General features: G+C 36.6%; 1 protein-coding gene across 2 annotated transcripts in view; it reads right to left on the bottom strand.

Moving 5' to 3' along the window:
* Nucleotides 1–19309, bottom strand: part of MPP5 (membrane palmitoylated protein 5) — an 84049-nt gene that overhangs the window by 64198 nt on the left and 542 nt on the right. The window lies entirely within an intron of this gene.

Below are 19309 nucleotides of genomic sequence, written 5' to 3'. Positions count from 1 at the left end.
ATCCCCAGTGGGGGGCATGCAGGAGGCGGCCAATCGATGTTCTCTCTCTCCTTTGTTTCTATCTCTCACTCCTTTCCTCTCTCTCTGAAATCAATAAAAATGAAAAAAAAAAAAAAAAAAAAGTTCACAGCAGCATAATTTGTAATAGCCCAAAAGTGGAAAAAATCAAATGTCCATCACTAATGAATAAATAAAATGTTGTATAACCATAATGAAATATTATTGGACACTAAAAAGAAATAAAATATTGATACATGACACTACATCAATGAACCTTGAAAACAGAAATGAAAAAGGCCAGTCACAAAGGACCCCATGCATACAGTATGATCCTGTTTATGAAATGTTCAGAATAGACAAATCTATAAAATAAATGGTAGATTAGTGGTTGCTTAGAGCCGGGGATTGTGGGTGGAAGGATTATGGCTAAGTGGTACAGGGTTCTTTTTGGGGGGAGGGTTATAAAAACGTTTAAAATTAATTGCGATGATCACTGAATAACTTTGAATATACTTAAAGCCATTGTACACTTGAAATGGATGAATTGCACGGTTATGAATCATTTCAATAAATCTATTAAAAATAGAATGAAATACTATTACAAACATAATAAAATAGCCAAAATTAAAAAGACCAACAATTTGCCTGACTGATGTGGCTCAGTGGATTGAGTGTCGTCCCATGGATGGATTCCCAGTCAGGAAAAATGGCAGGGTTGCGGGCTCAATTCCCAGTAGGGGGCGTGCAAGAGGCAGCCAATGGATATATATCTTTCTCATTAATGTTTCTCTCTCTAAAAAAATCAATTAAAAAAATTTTTTTTAAAAAAGACCGACAATTCTAAGCATTGAAGAAGATGTAGAGAAACTAAAAAGCTCAAACAATGCTGGTGATAAGAATGTAAAATGGGCCCTGGCTGGTTTGGCTCAGTGGTTGGAGCATTGGCCTGCAGACCAGAGCCCCGGGTTCTGTTCCTGCTAGGGGCATCTACCAAAAAAAAAAGAATGTAAAATGGTAGTTTGGCAGTTTCTTAAAACATTAAACATACACTTATATCTAACCCAGAGATTTCACACAAGAAAAGCAAAAACATATTTTTATTTGTAAAAATCACAAAGATTTGTATGGAATATTCAGAGAAGTATTATTATTAACTTAAAATTGTCCTTGTGATGATATGCAAAAACATGGATGTCCTGAAAAACATAATGGCAGACACAAGAGTATATATTGCATAATTTCATTCATATGACATTTCTAAGAAAGGCAAAACTAGCACTGTTAGAGAAAACAGTTTGGTGGTTTCCTGCAGCTGGGAGTGGGAGCAGAAACTGACTACAAAAATGTGAGAAAATTTTTTAGGTGATGGAAATATAATAAAAAATAGATTTCAGTGATATCTGCATGATAATATAAAATTACTAAAACTCAAACTGTACCCATAAAATGTGAATTTTATAAAATATTAATTATACCTTTAAAAAGTTGTTTTTAAAACTCATCAAACTCAACGCTTAAAATTAGTAAATTTTAATGTAAATATACCTACTGAACTGATTTTTAAAAACACACTTAAGAACTTAAGATTGGCCCTGGCCAGTTTGGCTCAGTGGTTAGAGCATCGGCCTGCGGTCCGGAGAGACCCGGGTTCGGTTCCCGCTAAGGGCACGTACTTCGGTTGCAGTTTGTCCCCGGCCCTGGTTGGTCGTGCGGGTGGCAGCCACTCGATGTGTCCCTTCACGTCGATGTTTCTCTCTCTCTCTCCCTTCCTCTCTCTCCCTCCCACTCTATCTGTACAAAAAATGGAAAAATATCCTCGGGTGAGGGAAAAAAAAAAAAAAAAAAGAACTTAAGATTGCATTTTATTACATATAAATTATATCTCAAAACCAATTTTTTTTTATCCTCACTCGAGGACATTTTTCCATTTTTTGTTCAGATAGAGAGGGAGGGAGAGAAAGAGAAACATCGACGTGAAAGGGACACATCGAGTGTCTGCCACCCGCATGACCCAACCAGGGTCAGGGACAAACTGCAACCGAGGTACATGCCCTTAGCGGGAACTGAACTGTGGTCTCTCTGGACCACAGGCCAACGCTCTAACCGCTGAGCCAAAATGGCCAGGGCAAAACCAATTATTTTTAAAAAGACCATTGATATTCTAAAAACAAGTCTTATACTGACATCACATTTAAAAAAAACCCACAAAACTCTATTTATTCAATAAATGTTTAACCCAATGCATAAATTTCAGTTTCCAACAATGAATGGCACACACATTATCTTCACAGAGAACAAACTTAGATATACTTAAAAGTAAGTAAATACAAGTCAAAACTCAAATATATTTGGGCTAGTTGTGCAAAGTATTAGCTCAGAAATTATTACTGACAACAATATAAACAAAATTATATAGACAGTGATCATTTAATTGAAAAACTCTTTTTTCAATTATTCTTCACATAGAACTAAAAATAATTTTAAAATAAAAAATCATATTATATATTTGAAGTAAACTGAACTTGTTTAACTCAATAAGTATAATGTAAAAACATTTTTAAGCTATTAACTGACAAAGGAAGCCCCTTAAATTAAGAAAAAGACCAGGTGCAAATGTCCTGGGTTTACCTTTTAATGGAACATCCTGACAAGTCCTACAATAAGGACATTTTGAAAATTCTACCTAATTCATGGTTTAGGTTTCAGACAGAAGCACCTTTACCTACCATCCAGATAACTGTGTTCCAAAGAAGCCACTGTTATCCTCATTAACTTTAAAACTGACTGTATTTAGAAATATACCATGCCAGGTAAATTTGTAAAGAATGGAAGCAAAATTCCCTTAAAACTTCAAAGTAAAAAAATCAAAATATGTAAAGATTTCAAAGGGAAGTAGGGGTAACATACATTATAACTAACACCACATAAATCATTTGCCCTCACAGACAGCAAATGAAACTATAATTCCTGATACTCAATTCATTTGGATAGCTTAGAAAATACACTGTTCTCGGATGTAAACTTTTAGAAACTAAACAGCTTTGAACATTTCCTGGCAAAAATTGTACGTATATAAAACACACCTGCAATGGAAAGATTTAGTTTACAAGTTCCTATTCTCACCCCATGATTCTAGGCCATAAAATTGTCTTAAAACTAAAACAAACACAAACAAAAAAAGACAACATTGAAAAAAATAGCTGGAAAAATACTGCTGCATTTAAAATCTGTTAAGCAGCTATATTCTAAAACATTCATTTAACCAAAGTTTAGCAAATGTTTATTTACAAAATTACCCTGACTCTTCTTAAACATTTGGATTCCAGTGGTTTTCAACCAAGGGTGACTTTTCCTTCCACCCAACTCCATCAGGAGAATTCTGACACCATCTGGACATATTTTTTATTGTCAGGGCTGGGTTGAGGGGTGCTACTGGCATCTACTTGGGAGAGGCCAGAGACACTGCTAAATGTGTAGAGGACTGTCTCCCATAACAAGGAATTACCCCATCAAAAAACTCATTAACACCAAAATTGAGAAACCTTGAGTTAAACAAAGAAAACACTGAAATATCAACATTCAAGTTATAATAAGTACTTTTCTTTCAACATCCTTTTATGGTATTTTACAGAGGGCAAAAGTAGAATGATTATTTAAATGGCTTTTTACTTTATTTTATTTTTTACTGAATTTATTGGTCTGAGTAAGCAGTGATGGTGATAATTAGTAGTAGAAGTAAAAGCAATAACACTACTTACCAGGCAGAGTGCCAAGAATTTCACATATATCATCTTATTCAATCCTTTCAACTCCTCAGAGTTATCCTCAGTTTACAGATGTGGAAAACAAGTATGGAGAGGCTAAGTTGCTTCCCAAGGTCATAAAACTAAATGCCAGAGCCAAGACTCAAACCAAGACTGTATGACTTAAGAATAGAAGCTCTTCACTCTTGCCATTATTTTTATTTAGTCTTATCCAATACGAAGTGAAGAGAAAGAGAAACTATTGATAATGATGATTCTCAGTTCAGTGTTTTGAAGGGTACCTTTCTAAGATTTTCCTTCCCTTCTCCATAGATATTCTCTCTTTTGAACAATGAAATTCTATGAAAAACACATTTGCAAATCCAAACCTAACAGCCACTTCTCGCTTTTTTATGCTTAAAATTTAGCTTGGCGGTAAGTATTCCCAGGTACCAATGGATAAACCGCATAATGAATCATCATTCATTGTTTTCCTTTGCAAATATGGATATTACTCTGTTACAGCAGTTCCTTGCAATATAAAGAAGAGTTGGGTCCTGGCTGGTTTGGCTCAGTGGTTAAAGCGTCGGCCTGCAGTCCCTAGAGACCCAGGTTCGGTTCCCACTAAGGACACGTGCCTCGGTTGCAGTTTGTCCCCGGCCCTGGTTGGGTCATGTGGGTGGCAGCCACTATATGGGTCTCTCTGACATCAATGTTTCTTTCTCTCTCTCTCCCTCCTGCTCTATCTGAAGATGAATGCAAAAATGTCCTCGGGAGAGGATAAAAATAATTTAAAAAATAAAATAAGAGTTCACTTTCCTGCCCTGGCCGGTTTGGCTCAGCGGTTAGAGTGTCGGCCTGCGGTCCAGAGAGACCCGGGTTTGGTTCCCGCCAGGGGCACGTACCTCGGTTGCAGTCTGTCCCCAGCTCTGGTTGGTCGTGCAAGTGGCAGCCACTCGATGTGTCCCCTTCACATTGATGTTTCTCTCTCTCCCTCCCACTCTATATGAACAAAAAAATAAAAAAATGTCCTCGAGCCCTGGCCGGTTTGGCTCAGCGGTTGGAGCGTCGGCCTGCGATACAGAGAGACCAGGGTTCGGTTCCCGCTAAGGACACGTGCCTCGGTTGCAGTTTGTCCCCGGCCCTGGTTGGTCGTGCGGGTGGCAGCCACTCGATGTGTCCCTTCACATCGATGTTTCTCTCTCTCTCTCTCCCTCCCGCTCTATCTGAACAAAAAATGGAAGAATGTCCTCGGGTGAGGATAAAAAAAAAAAAAAAATGTCCTCGAAGAGTAAAAAAAAAAAGAGTTCACCTTCCTGCAATTAGTAAGTAAGCCCTAATGATCAAATGCACAGTATAATGAATACAGACCACAGTATTGTATTGTAATCATCAAACTTGCTAAGAGACTAGAATTGAATTATTACAACCACTGAAAAGAAGAGTTGGGAGAACAAGAAATAATTTTTAAAAACCAGATAATTAAGCTCCCTATATATGTAATATTCTCTAAAGTGAAAAGTATTGTTGTTGTTTTTTTATTCAGTGGAAAGATTCTCCATTTGCTTATATCAAACACAAAATTAAAGGTCTTTGGAGATATTCATGACCAAACACTAATATAAGAATTTGGTTAAACACCAAAGAGTATCGAAGATATCAAATGGTTGGTTACTTGAACTGCCCCATTATCACCTTCAACAACTTCATAATAAAAGAGTAAATGAATCCATTAGTTAAGTTTTTTAAAAAGGCACTAAGACAAAGGTAATTTTTAACATTTCAAACTGACTGTAATATTTAAAAACTGGATTTTTAAGCATGTGGAATCAAATTACCTGCAATATGGCTTTTCAGTATATTGCTAACAATGAAGAATATATATGGCCTAGTTGAACAAGAACAGGCTTGCTAAGGAACAGAGCCAATGTAAGAGATGGAAGATAAAGCCACAGTTAACTCTGAATGCCTCTGAATGCTAAGCTAAATTGTTTGAATTTCTTCTCCTGCAAGCAATGGGAGACTATAGGTTTGAGTTTGAAAAGACAACAACAAAAATGGCTTTTGGAAAGTTAACTTTACGCTACACTGTAACCAGAGTTGACTAGGGGAAATATAAGTCGAGTAGCCAAGAGAGATAATGTTTTAATACTTTATGCATGGGAAGATAAAGGAAGTAGCAAAAGAAATGAAAAGGGATCATTTCAAACAATGGTTACTACAAAGGATGATTTGATAAGATTTAGAGACCAGAAGCCAAACATAATTCTAAAATATTGAGCATGACAACTGAACCTTGGAGAAATTATGGGGCCTTAAAATAATTCGGAGAATATGGTTTTTCTCCCTGGGAGGGAAAGAATGGGGAGGGGGAGAACTAGAAAGATGATAAATTCCATTTTAGAAGTATTACATTTAAAGGAGAATGCTGACAGGTTGTTGTTAATTGCTAGACAAGAAAACCAAAGAGAGCAGGCTAGAAATGAAAATCTGTAAGTAATTTACATATTCATATCTTACATTGTAAAGCCTTTCAGTGTCTACAATAAATTCAAACATATTTGCTCTTCACAGTTGCCCTGAAAGGTAAGCAGGTCAGATATCTCCATTTACCAGAAGATATATAGGCACTGCAAGTTGAGTCAGAGATAGATGTTAATAGAACAGGAACTAAAATCTCGATCAGTGAACCCTTGTGTGGGTCCACAGTGCTATTAGTCACATCTCTATAAGATGATACCATACTGACTACAGACCTCTTCTCAAAAATCACGTAATTACAGTTGACCCTTGAACAACAGGGTGTCAACTGAGCAGTTCTCTTATACACAGATTGTTTTCAATAAACACCTATACCGTTTTCGATTTGCAGTTGGGAGTCCCTAGATGCAGAGGGCAGACTGTATGTATTGATCTATGCTATTTTATATAAGGGACTTGAGCATCAAGGGATTTGGGCATCCACGGGGGTCCAGGAGCCAATTCCCTGTGGATACTAAGGGACAACTTTAAGTTTTTTGAGAGTCAAAAGTTATACAAGGATTTTTTGACTTGGGGGGAGGGGGTCGGTGCCTCTAACTCTTGCATTGTTCAAGGGTCAACTGTACATGATTCTTTTTTTTTTTTTTAATAGTAAAGTCCTTTTTTTTTTTTAATTGAGTTTTTGTTGTTGTTGTTGTTTTTGGTGGTACATGCCCCTAGCGGGAACCGAACCCGGGACTCTCTGGTCCACAGGCCGATGCTCAACCGCTGAGCCAAACTGGCCAGGGCTGTACATGATTCTTTTACCTTTAAAAGATGATTAGAGAAAATTCACCTTTTCTCAACTTCCTGCTTCATAAAATGAACTTTAACACAATATTTCACTGTTATATATGTTAACAGACTACAAGTTTACTATAGCACCAGACTGCAGTAACATCTTTTGCTGAAAATTTCTAAATAGTCAGAAGTAGTCCAGTGGAGAAATGGTAGAATGCATGTAAATTTTCCTACTCATTTGAAAAGTGAAATTAAGTTACCTACATTCCAGGTTCCTGATAACATTTTTAAAATGCTATTCTCTATTCTCTTGCTCCAATTTTGATATGTGCTATCAAAGTGAGCCACATGTCCAACTTTGACAAACAGCTTAATAAAATATTCATTTATATCTTTAAAATTATTACCATAAAAATAGAGTAGACTAGCTCCTGTCAGATAAATCAGCTATCCCCTGGGGTCAAATTTAAGTATTGAAAATCGTAATTACAATATTCCTCAATATGTTATTAACTAATTATATCAACTCCCATCAATTCTCTCTCTCTCTCTCTCTCTCTCTCACACACACACACACACACACACACACACACGTTTCTTCCTTTTCATATCACTACCTTAAATCATGTAAACTTGATCTCTTTCATGGATTTTTCTATGAACTTGATACTCACCCAACCTGGGTCTTTCTAGTTGCCAATCATTTTACACAGTATTGCCAGATTATCTTTCCTGAAGCACACATTTATAAGGACAGCATCCCTTTTTAAAAGTTTCTGTTGCCTTTCCCCTCTCTTAAGCTACTGTTTACTAAGGGATCACTATGTACTCAATCATTCACTGTACCTGGCAATGCATTATCTCATTAACCCACAACCTTTTCCTTGTTCAATTTTGTAATTTAGCTTAGTAAAGTAACTTTTCCAATGTAAAAACTAAATGGCACAATTGAGCCTCAAATTGAAGTCTGTTTTTTAAGACACTGATTTACTTGGTATTAGAGCAGAGCACATCCTCTTTGAGTTATTCTTTTGCATCCTGCCTCCAGCCTTAATTGTTAACAGCTTCTCATGACTTCTGGCTTTGCCTTTTTGTTGTTCTCCCCAAGAAAATATAGTGAAAGTGACCCTTTTTTTTTCTTCTTCCCAATTAGAATAGAAAGAAGGAAAGCATAAATATGTAAAAATATTTCCTTTGGTATAAGGTTTTTGTGTGTCTGTGAGTGTTCATCCATGTCCAGTGCTGGAAACAATATAGGAAAACAGATATTATGTACTGTTGACTCCATAAATCAGTACAACTTTATGGAGTATAATTTTGTAATATCTACCAAAAATTTTAAATAAAACTTTGATCTATCAATTCATTTTCTAGAAATTTATCCCATACAGTATGTTTGGAACAATCTGGGTATGTTTATCTACTTTTTCAACTGTAAATCTAAGATCAAGTATTTCCAATGAAAATTTATCTCTAATTGATATGTACCATCAATGTAAAATACACCAAATTTTGAAGACTCAGTATAGGAAAAAAAATGATGCACAACATCCCAACTATTTTTTCATATCTAGTATATGTGGACATATTTGTTACACATTGTGTTAAATAACATATACTATTAAAGTGAATTTCACCTATTAAAATTTTTTTTTAATGTTTTTATTGATTTTTTAGAGAGGAGAGAGAGAGAAACATCAATGTGAAAGAGATACATGGATAAGCTGCCTCCTGCGTGCCCCCAACTGGGGATCGAGCTGGAAACCCGGGCATATGCCCTGACTGGGAATCGAATCAGGACCTCTCAGGCCATGGGACAATGCTCAATCCACTGAGCAACACCAGCCAGACTATTTAAAAAAATTTTAATGTGACTAACAGAGCATGAAGCTCTGTGTGAACTGACATGGAACAAAGGCAAGTGAATAAGGCAAGCTTCAAAATACTGTTTATATATCATCCTTTTTCTCACCAACACAAATAAAAGGTATGTCTAAGGTTACTAACAAAAAATGTGTTTTCATTTAATATCTATGAAAAGTAAGGATAACAGACCTCTCAGATCTTATATTCTACTTATACTTCTGTACTATGTGGATATCTCACAAAATATTAACCCCAAAATATTATTTTTATAAATTGGGGGGGGGGGCAAAAAACCCAGAAACTTTAAATTACAACTACCTTCTGAAAGTCTAAAAATTAGCAGCAGCAACAAAGCCCTTTCAAGAGTTCTGGAACTTTTAGACAAAGTAGTCAAAATATTATCCCTAAGACCCTAAACAATGCAACAATAAACTAAGAATTTCTAAATAAAACACTTAAGCAATCATTAGAATTATGATTCTTCAGTAGTCAGAACTTCCTCTACCACACAAAAATGAATATATTGTATCTTTAATTTCAAAATGAGAGGAAACCAGTTTACTCAAGGAATAAGGGCATTATTATAAGAGAAATGCCAGAAGGGACCACCCACCTACACTTTAAAATATAGTAACAAAACTGCTACCTTTGAGCCCTTCCTGTGGTAGAAGTTTCAGAGCACTGTCATAATTTTGATTGCACCTATTCTTTCATCATGTTAATAACTCACAATGACAACTCTCATAGAATCCTAATTACAAACTCACACAGTTATCGCTTTGCTCTATAGGTGCCTATTTTTATGCCTATTCCATAAATAGTGTCAATCCTTTAGTCAATTACTTGTCACAAGTTTTAGGTCTCTGAAAACATATCATAACAAATTCCAACTTTTGACCTCAAATGATTTAAAGCTTACTAGAGAAAAAAAATGCTTCAAAGGTCAGCAAATTAGTAGATGATTACCCTCATTGGTATGCAATTCAACAACTGGCCATAAAAAAGAGAGAGAGCCCTGGCTGGTTTTGCTCAGTGGTTAGAGTGTTGGCCTGTGGACCAAGGAGTCGTGGGTTCAATTCCAGTCAAGGGCACGTACCTCAGTTGCGGTTCAGTTCCCAGCCCTGGTTGGAGTCATGCAGGAGGCAGCCACTCGATATGTCTCTCTCACATCACTATTTCTTTCTCTCTCTCCCCTCCCTCCTTTCCCCCTCCCACTCTATCTGAAGATAAATGGAAAAAATATCCTCCAGTAGGAGTAAAAAAAAAAGAGAGAGAGAGAATAATTTGCCTCCTTGTTGAAGAAATACCAAGTAACCATTTCGTTATTAGAACAAGAACATTAAACAGATCAAGCTTAAAGATTACTGCACAACAGATTTCTCTTATCTGTGGGGGATATGTTCTTTTTTTTTTTATCCTCACCTGAGGACATTCTTTTCCATTTTTTGTTCAGATAGAGTGGGAGGGAGAGAGAGAGAAACATCGACGTGAAAGGGACACATCGAGTGGCTGCCACCCACATGACCAACCAGGGCCGGGGACAAACTGCAACCGAGATACGTGCCCTTAGCAGGAATCGAACCCGAGTCTCTCTGGACTGCAGGCCGACGCTCTAACCGCTGAGCCAAACTGGCCAGGGCCAAATTCTCAGTTTTTTAAACATTTTATTTACTGATTTTTTCAGAGAGAGGAAGGGAGAGGGGGAGAGATAGAGGCAGAGATCAATTTGTTGTTCCACTTATTTAAGCATTCATTGGTTGATTCTTGTATGTGCGCTGACTGGGCACTGAACCTGCAACCAACCTTGGTGTACATGGACATGCTCTAGCCAACTGAGCTACCTGGCCAGGGCCCTCAGTTTTTTAATGTAAAGTTTCTTTCTTTTTTTTTTTAATCCTCACCCGAGGACATTTTTGCATTTATCTTCAGATAGAGCGAGAGGGAGAGAGGGAGGAAGAGAGAGAAACATTGATGTGAGAGAGATACAACAACTGGTTGCCACCCACATGACCCCAACCAGGGCCAGGGACAAACTGCAACCAAGATACGTGCCCTTAGCAGGAACCGAACCTGGGCCTCTCTGGTCCGTGGGCCGCCACTCTAACTGCTGAGCCAAACCAACCAGGGCTAAAGTTTCTAATACTATTGTGAAGCTAAGCAGTTATAACTTTTATCAAAGAAAACAATTTAAAACGATTTAGCTATAAACAGTTCTAACTTCTAATATTTGGAATAACTAATTAGATACACTAAAAATTGTCAAAAAAATGAATGAATCTCCTTAATTATTTCACATGTTGATTTATCACAAAACAATACACAGCCATTAAACAAAGGGGGGGGAGCAAATACTTATTAAGTGTCTACTATGTGTCAGATTATTTTGCTCAGTGCCTTCCACACCTTATTTTAACCTTTTCAATCATCTTCCAAGGTGGCTACATGTGATAGATGAGTCAAGTGAAGGCTTGGCTGCAGTCAGTATAAAGTCACTTCCCAACTCAGCTGACCCCAAGGTTCTTTCCACTACATAACAATTATCTTCATTTCTCCTGCTGACTTTTGCTTAAGACAAAAGTAGGCAAACTAAGCCCACAGGTCAAATCAAGAACATCCTGTTTCTACAAATAAAGTTTTATTTAACATAGTCACATTCGTTTTTTTTGCACTTTGCACTGCAACAGAAGAGTTGAGTACCTGCGACAGAAATGATATGGCCTGAGCCCTGGCTGGTTTTGCTCAGCGGTTAGAGCGTCGGCCTGCGGTCCAGAGAAATGATATGGCCTGAAGAGCTTAAAATATTTACTATCTGGTCCTTTACTGAAAGCTACCAACCCCTGCCTTAAAGGACCAAAAATGTCAAGAACCTCAGAGGCCTTAAAACTTCAATGTTTATGGTATTTGAGACTACTATTAACCTAAGAAGGAACTTTAAAATTATATGAGACAAAAGGCCGAACTGCTTGAATTTATAATGGCTAAATCATGTAAGTCCAAATTTATAAAAATGATAAAATTAAACTGATTACAAGGTTTGAACCCTTATTTTTTTAAATGTTTATTTATTGATTTGGGAGGGAGATTTGTTGTTCCACTTATTTATGCATTCATTGGTCGATTCCTGTATGTGTCCAACCAGGGACTAAACCAGAAACCTTGGTATATGCAGATGACGCTACAACCAACTAAGCTATCTTGGCCAGGGTTAGGAACCCTTATTCTTTTTAATTAAACTGTCTCCTGTAGTCTGAATAGATGTAAGGAAAACCTCACAATTAAAAAATATTACAGCCCTGGCCAGTATGGCTCAGTGGTTAGAGCATCAGCCCACAGACCACGAGTCCCAAGTTCGATTCCAGCCAGGGGCATGTACCTCGGTTGCAGTTAGTCCCCTGGCCCCAGTCCGCGTCATGTGGGTGGCAACCAATCGATGTGTCTCTCTCATCAATGTTTCTATCTCTCCCTCCCTCTCACTTCCTCTATCTAAAAATCAATAAGAGAAAAAAAAAATTTTTTTTAATTACATATATAATAAGCATGCATCTTTTTACCACACATCCACATTTTTCATGAAGGAACACCTTCAAAACAGACTCTTTGTCTTATAAGTATTTTATTTCATATTTCACTTTACTTTTTGATTTAATACATTCGCTGAATTCATTCTACTCTGATCAAGCCAAACATTGATTTTATTACTCAAGGGTCTATAGATTTTCTAGTGTGAGGAATAAACATGTTTTTGTTTTTTTTTAAATTCCCATTACTAGTCCAAGTAAAAAAATCGAATTATATCATTTCACCTTCATTCAAAATATACTTTACTATCCAAATATCTTTAAACAACTTGTCTAAATTAACCCAACATAAGAAATACGTGATTACAGAGACACAAATTTTCTTTCTTCATTTAGTAATTTTAAATAAGGGTCCTCCAGGGGTAAGTATAGTCCACAAACTCCAGCACAGATCAAGAAATCTTAACTCCTACCAACATGTAAAATTTATACAACTGTTAATGAATATCTTGACTCCTTTGACTTCATAAACACTTTAGTTCACAGTGTCTTATATTCAGTTTCCTTCTTTGTTTTTAAGAATAAGTGTTAATGTATATTAGTCAAAGAAAAATAATCCAAATTGATTTTTGTTTGAAACAATTCTGAAGTTATTTTCCCAGAAATATGCAAGGTTGGCTCAATATTTGAAAATTACTTAGTGCAATTCACCATATTAACAGATTAAACAAAAAATCCACATGATCACCTCAATAGATGCAGAAAAGGCATTTCACAAAATTCAACATCCATTCATAATAAAAACTCTCAGCAACCTCAGAACAGAAGGAAACTTCCTTAACCTGATTTAGAGAATCTACAAAATGACCTACAACTAACATTTTAAAGATGAAAGACTGATAGCTTTCCTTTAAAATTGTGAACAAGGCAAGAATGTTCCCTTTCACCACTCCTGTTCAATATCTCACTTGAAGTCCTAGTCAGTGCAATAAGAGAAAAAGAACAGGCATATGGGCTAGAAAGAAATAAACATGTCACTAATCACAGATTACATGACTGTCTACTTAGAAAATCCCAAGAAATATACCAAAAAAAAAACAGTCATAGAACAATAGATGAGTTTAGTAAAAACTCGGGATACAAAGTCAGCATACAAAAAAAAAATTGTCTTTCTATATCTTGTCATGATCAACTGGAAACCTAAGTCTTTTTAAACGTCGACCATCTACAACAGGACCAAAAACTTGAAATACTTAGGTATAGATCTAATAAAATATTTCCAGGATCTATATAGTAAAAACTAAAAAGCATTCATAAAAGAAATCAAAGACCTAAATAAATGGAGAGATCACCATGTTCACAGATTGGGCAACTCAATTTTGTTAAGATGTCAACTGTCCTCTAATTAAACTATAGATTAAATACAAATCCAGTCCAGCCTGTGTGGCTCAGTGATTGGGTGTAGACCCATGCACCAAGAGGTCGCTGGTTCAGTTCCCGATCAGGACACATGACCAAGTTGTGAGCCAAATCCCCAGTGGGGGGCAGCATGCAGGAGGCAGCCAATAGATGTTCTCTCTCATCGATGTTTCTCCCTTCTCCCCTTCTCCCTTCCTCTCTCTCTAAAATCAATAAAGAAAAAAAATTTTTAAACACAAACCCAATCAAAATCCTAGCAGAATTTTTTGTGGATATCGACAAGCAGATGCTAAAATGTATATGGAAAGGCAAAAGAGCTAAAATAATTAAAACAATTTTAAAAAAGAATAAAGTTGGAGAACTCACTTTTCCTGATTTCAAGATTTGTTTTTTGTTTTTTGTTTTGTTTTGTTATCCTCACCCAAGGACATTTTTTTGTTCGGATAGAGTGGAAGGGAGAGAGAGGGAGAGAGAGAGAGAGAAACATCGATGTGAAAGGGACACATCGAGTGGCTGCCACTCGCACGACCAACCAGGGCCGGGGACAAACTGCAACCAAGGTACGTGCCCTTAACGGGAACCGAACCCGGGTCTCTCTGGACTGCAGGCTGACGCTCTAACCACTGAGCCAAACCGGCCAGGGCTCAAGATTTGTTTTAAAGCTCTAGTAATCAAGACACTGTGATACTGTCAAAGGATAGACAAATGGATCAATGGAACACAAGCATCTAGAAACAGCCCCACACAAATGTAGTCAAATGGTTCTTAACCAAAAGACAAAGGCAAGGAGAAAGGACAGTCTTTTCAACATTGGTCATGGAACAATGGGACAAATAAATGAAACTGAACCCAAACCTCCCTACATACAAAAATTACTCAAAATAGAATATAAATATAGATGTAAATGTAAAATATAAAAATTGTAGAAGAAAACATTGAAAATTTTTGTGATGTTGAGTTGGGCAGATTCCTAGATCCAACACCAAAAGTGAGATCCATAAAAGAAAGGACTTCCTCAAAATTTAAAACGTCTGTACTTCAAAAGACATTGTTAAGAGAATAAAAAAGGCAAGCCACAGACTGGGAGAAAAATCTTTGCAAGTCACATATCTGACAAAGGAAATACAGAACTCTCAAAACTCAACAATTAGAAAATCCCATTTTAAAATGTGCAAAATAGCTCGACCCATGCACCAAGAGGTCACCGGTTCAATTCCCAGTCAAGGCACATGCCCAGGTTGTGGGCCAAACCCCCAGTTGGGGGCATGCAAGAGGTGGCAAATTGATGTTCTTTTTCTCATGCATGTTTCTCTCTCTCTTTCCCTCTCCCTTCCTCTCTCTCTAAAAATAAACAAGTAAATAAAAATAAACAAAGCAATACCTTTAAAAAAATAAAATGGGCAAAATATTCAGACACTTAAACACAGAAGATACAGTCAAACCTTGGGTTCTTAAACATCTCCCATCTCAAACAATTCAGTTCTTGACCAAGTTGTTCATGGAAAAAATGTCTTGGTTGTCAAACAAAACTTTGGTTACCAACTGAACAACCCTTTCATGATGATACTTCTATGATCAGTCATCAGTCTCTCAGGTGACAAAGGAGAGAATTGACATTGACCATTAGCACAATTTTAAAAAATAAAGAGGCCATCAAGAGTGCTGATGTTGCTAAGGGTGTAAAGTGCTCACAAAACAATCTTTAATGGGGAAAAAATGATTCAGTTTTCGAACAAATCACTTCTCGAGCAGCGTTTCAGAAAGAATTAAGTTTAAGAATTGAGCTTACACTATATACAGATGGGAAATAAACACAAGAAAAGATGCTCAATATCATTAGTCATAAGAAAAATGCAAATAAAAACCACAATGAGATAGTGCTAACATAGCTATTAGAATGACTAAAGTTAAAAAGATTTACCACACTAAGTACTGATGAGGATGTAAAGTAACAAACACTCATACATTGCTGAGGAAAATACAAACTGGTTCAGCCTCTTTGGAAAACAGTTTTACAGCATCTAGTTTGCTATGCTGCTATAACAAATTACCAGAAACTGAGGGGCTTAAAACAAAACAAATGCATTATTTTACATTTCTGTAGGTTAAAAATCTGACTCAGGATTCCCTGGGCTAAAATCAAGGTGTTGACAGAGCTGCATTCTTTTACGGGGGCTCTAAAGATTAATCCATTTCCTAGCTTTTCCCAGCGTCTACAGACTACTACATTCCTTAGCTTATGGCCCCTCTTTTCCATCTTCAAAACCAAGAACTCCGCATCTCTCTGGCTCTGCTTTCATTGTTATATCTTGTTTTCTGACTCTACTGCTTCTTTCTTTCCCCTTTAAGGACCTTTGTGATACTTTGGGCCCACCTGGATAATCAAGGATAATCTCAGTATTTACAAGTAAATTGATTAGCAATTTTAATTCCATCTGCAACTTTAACTCATCTTTGCTATGCAACTTAATTTATTCACAGGCTCTAGAAATTAGGATATCTTCGTTGGACATTATTCTGCCTACAACAGGCAGTTTTAATCAAGTTAAACACGACTCAACAATTCAACTTTCAGGTGCTTGCCCAAGAGAAATGAAGACATTCACACAAAAACCTATTCTCAAAGATTTACAGAAACTTTATTCATAGTAAAAAACAAAACACCTGAAAATAACTCAAATGTCCTTCAATGGATGGATAAACAGAGTGTGGTACATCCATAAAATGGAATACTATATTCAGTAATAAAACTGAAGAAACTGCTGATAACACTCAACTGCATGAGTGAACACTCAAATATAGTATGCTAAATAAAAGAAACCAGACACAAAAGGCTAAATACTGTAAAATTTCACTTATATAATATTCTAGAAAGACAAACTATAAAGACAACATATCGTTAGTTGCCAGGTGTTAAGAGTTAAGGGTGGAGGAAAGTTCATTATAAAAGAGCAGCTGAAGGGAATTTTGGGTGCGAGAACTGTTCTGTATCTTGAGTTTGGTAGTTGCACAGCTTTATGCATTTGCCCAAACAACTGTACAATGAAAAGAGTTAATTCCATTTCATGTAAATTAAAAGTAAAATCTTTTTGAAAAAAAGATACAAATACATCATCTCTCACCCAGAAGACTGGCAGAAATTTTAAAAATCTAGCAATGCCAATCTGACAATCCCAAGTGTGGGCTATTATTACAACTGTAGAGGATAATTTGGCTGCAGATAACAAAATTGAAAAAGCACATCAACCTATGGCCCAGCAATTCCACTTACATGTAAGTATACATTCTAGGAAAATCTTCATACATGTGCTCAAGCAGACATGCACAAAAGTGCAAAAGTATTCACTGAACATTATTTGAAATACTAAAAAACTGAAAACCACGCTCGGCTGGTGTGGCTCAGTGGTTGAGCATCGACCCATGCACCAAGAGGTTGCCTGTTTGATCCCCAGTGTGGGGCATGCAGGAGGCGACCAATCGATGTTTGTCTCATCAATGTTTGTTTCTCTCTCTCCCTCTCCATTCCTCTCTCTCTAAAATCAATAAAGAAAGAAAACAAGAAAAAAGAAAACCACCCTACATAAGGGGAAGGGGAATGAATTAACTGTGGCTAGTGGTTATTTAAAAAAAAAAAAAAAAAAAAAAGGAAAAAAATGCATTAAAAAAAGAATCAACCTGCTGGCTACACATGTGATTTTGAGAAGGGTAACTTATTGGTTTGTTTATTTAACAATAGTATATAGTGAAAAAAGCACCATACTTGGAATCTGGAGACACGCATTTTAGCATTTAGTTCCAACTTTGCCACTAACTAGCAGTTTGACTATGGACTACTTACTACATAAACCTCACTTTTCCTGAAGTATTAAGAGGTAAGATTATACAATCATTAAGAATATTTCCAACTCAACAATTCTATGATTCGATAAGTATATAATAAAAAATTATATTCTAAAGCCCCTATGTAGGGAAACTATTTCCCCCATATACCCTGAAATCAGAAACCATCAGAGAAATAGAGCATCTTAGTATATTGATACATAAAATGGACCAAATTTCTTGTCATGTCCTAGATGCACCTTTTAATCAAGATCACAAACTCAGAAAGAACATATAAATAGCTAACCCTCAGGTAAAACATATATCCTTTCTCACTTTAACATTCTAAAACAAGTTAATATTATTGAGCATATCTTTTTTTTTTAATCCTCACCCGAGGACATTTTTCCATTTTTTGTTCAGATAGAGTGGGAGGGGGAGAGAGGAAGAGAGGGGAAGAGAGAGAGAGAAACATTGATGTGAAAGGGACACATCGAGTGGCTGCTACCCACACGACTAACAAGGGCTGGAGACAAACTGCAACCAGGGTACATGCCCTTAGCGGGAACCGAACCCTGGTCTCTCTGGACCACAGGCTGATACTCTAACCACTGAACAAAACCGGCCAGGACTATTGTGAGCATATCTTTACTTGTCAGATTCAGGGTCTTTCTAGCCAAAAGTCATTCAAGTACAAGATAAGAGTTACTTGATTAAAAAAAAAAAAAAGATAAAATTAATTGCTTTTCCTTCTTTTGCCTGTTTCGCCTATAAAGACCTTACGTTATAATTTCATAGTTTCAGCCTGCTACGATAGTTTAAAGAGCCTTTAAAAACTTGTAATACGCCATGTCCAGAGGGATCCAGTTAAAAAAAAACAAAAACCAGTACTTCATAATCCAAAAAAGGTTATTTAACAATTTCATTACCACCGATACACTTCAAAGACACCAATAACCAACATGTCATTTGTTACAACTGCAGAATTTAATAGGTTATTAACTTCTGGTATAATCCAAAAGCATAATTAGAATACAATCATTAAAACACATTACTTTTTCAAAATGCAGAAATATTAACATCTTTCACCTTGTTAGTAAAATTCAAATTTTAATATTCTTGTTCTACAAAGTTTCCATATTTAAATTCTTAAGAATTCCAAACGAGTTACGGAGACAAAACATACACTATATACTTCTAAACACCTCCTGGCTATCAGATTTTAATTTTTGCGCCAAGTGCCAAAAAAACCAACCACCCGCCTTTCGACTGAAACCTGAATTCCGTACGCTACACATTACTGTATATCAATCAACTAAACACAAGGTGAGTTATTATTAGGAAGTTACATAATTTGCACTAAAGATTGTTTCAAGAGCCTTGCATTAAACGCAGCTTAACAACAGTTTACAGGCTTCAAAGTTCACCTTGCAAACTTAAGAGTAAACTATCGGAAACTATTTACGAGATTAGGCTTTTCTTTAAGAGTGGTCAAAAGGAAGTAAGAACTGTTTGTTTATTTGTTTAAAGAACGCGACGAGCAGCTGAATACCAGGAGCTGAGTCAGGCAGAGGAACGCTGACTACATTCCGTCTAGTAAAGGAAAGTGTTCGCTCCGCCGATTTCCCGGACCGGCCTAGAGGGAGTCCCGAGAGTCCCGAACCCGGGGACGGGAGTGCAGAG

The sequence above is a fragment of the Molossus molossus genome, unplaced genomic scaffold (assembly GCF_014108415.1).
Source record: "Molossus molossus isolate mMolMol1 unplaced genomic scaffold, mMolMol1.p scaffold_m16_p_1, whole genome shotgun sequence".
NCBI classification, from domain to species: Eukaryota; Metazoa; Chordata; class Mammalia; order Chiroptera; family Molossidae; genus Molossus; species Molossus molossus.
This window is presented reverse-complemented; position numbering and strand designations above follow the sequence as displayed.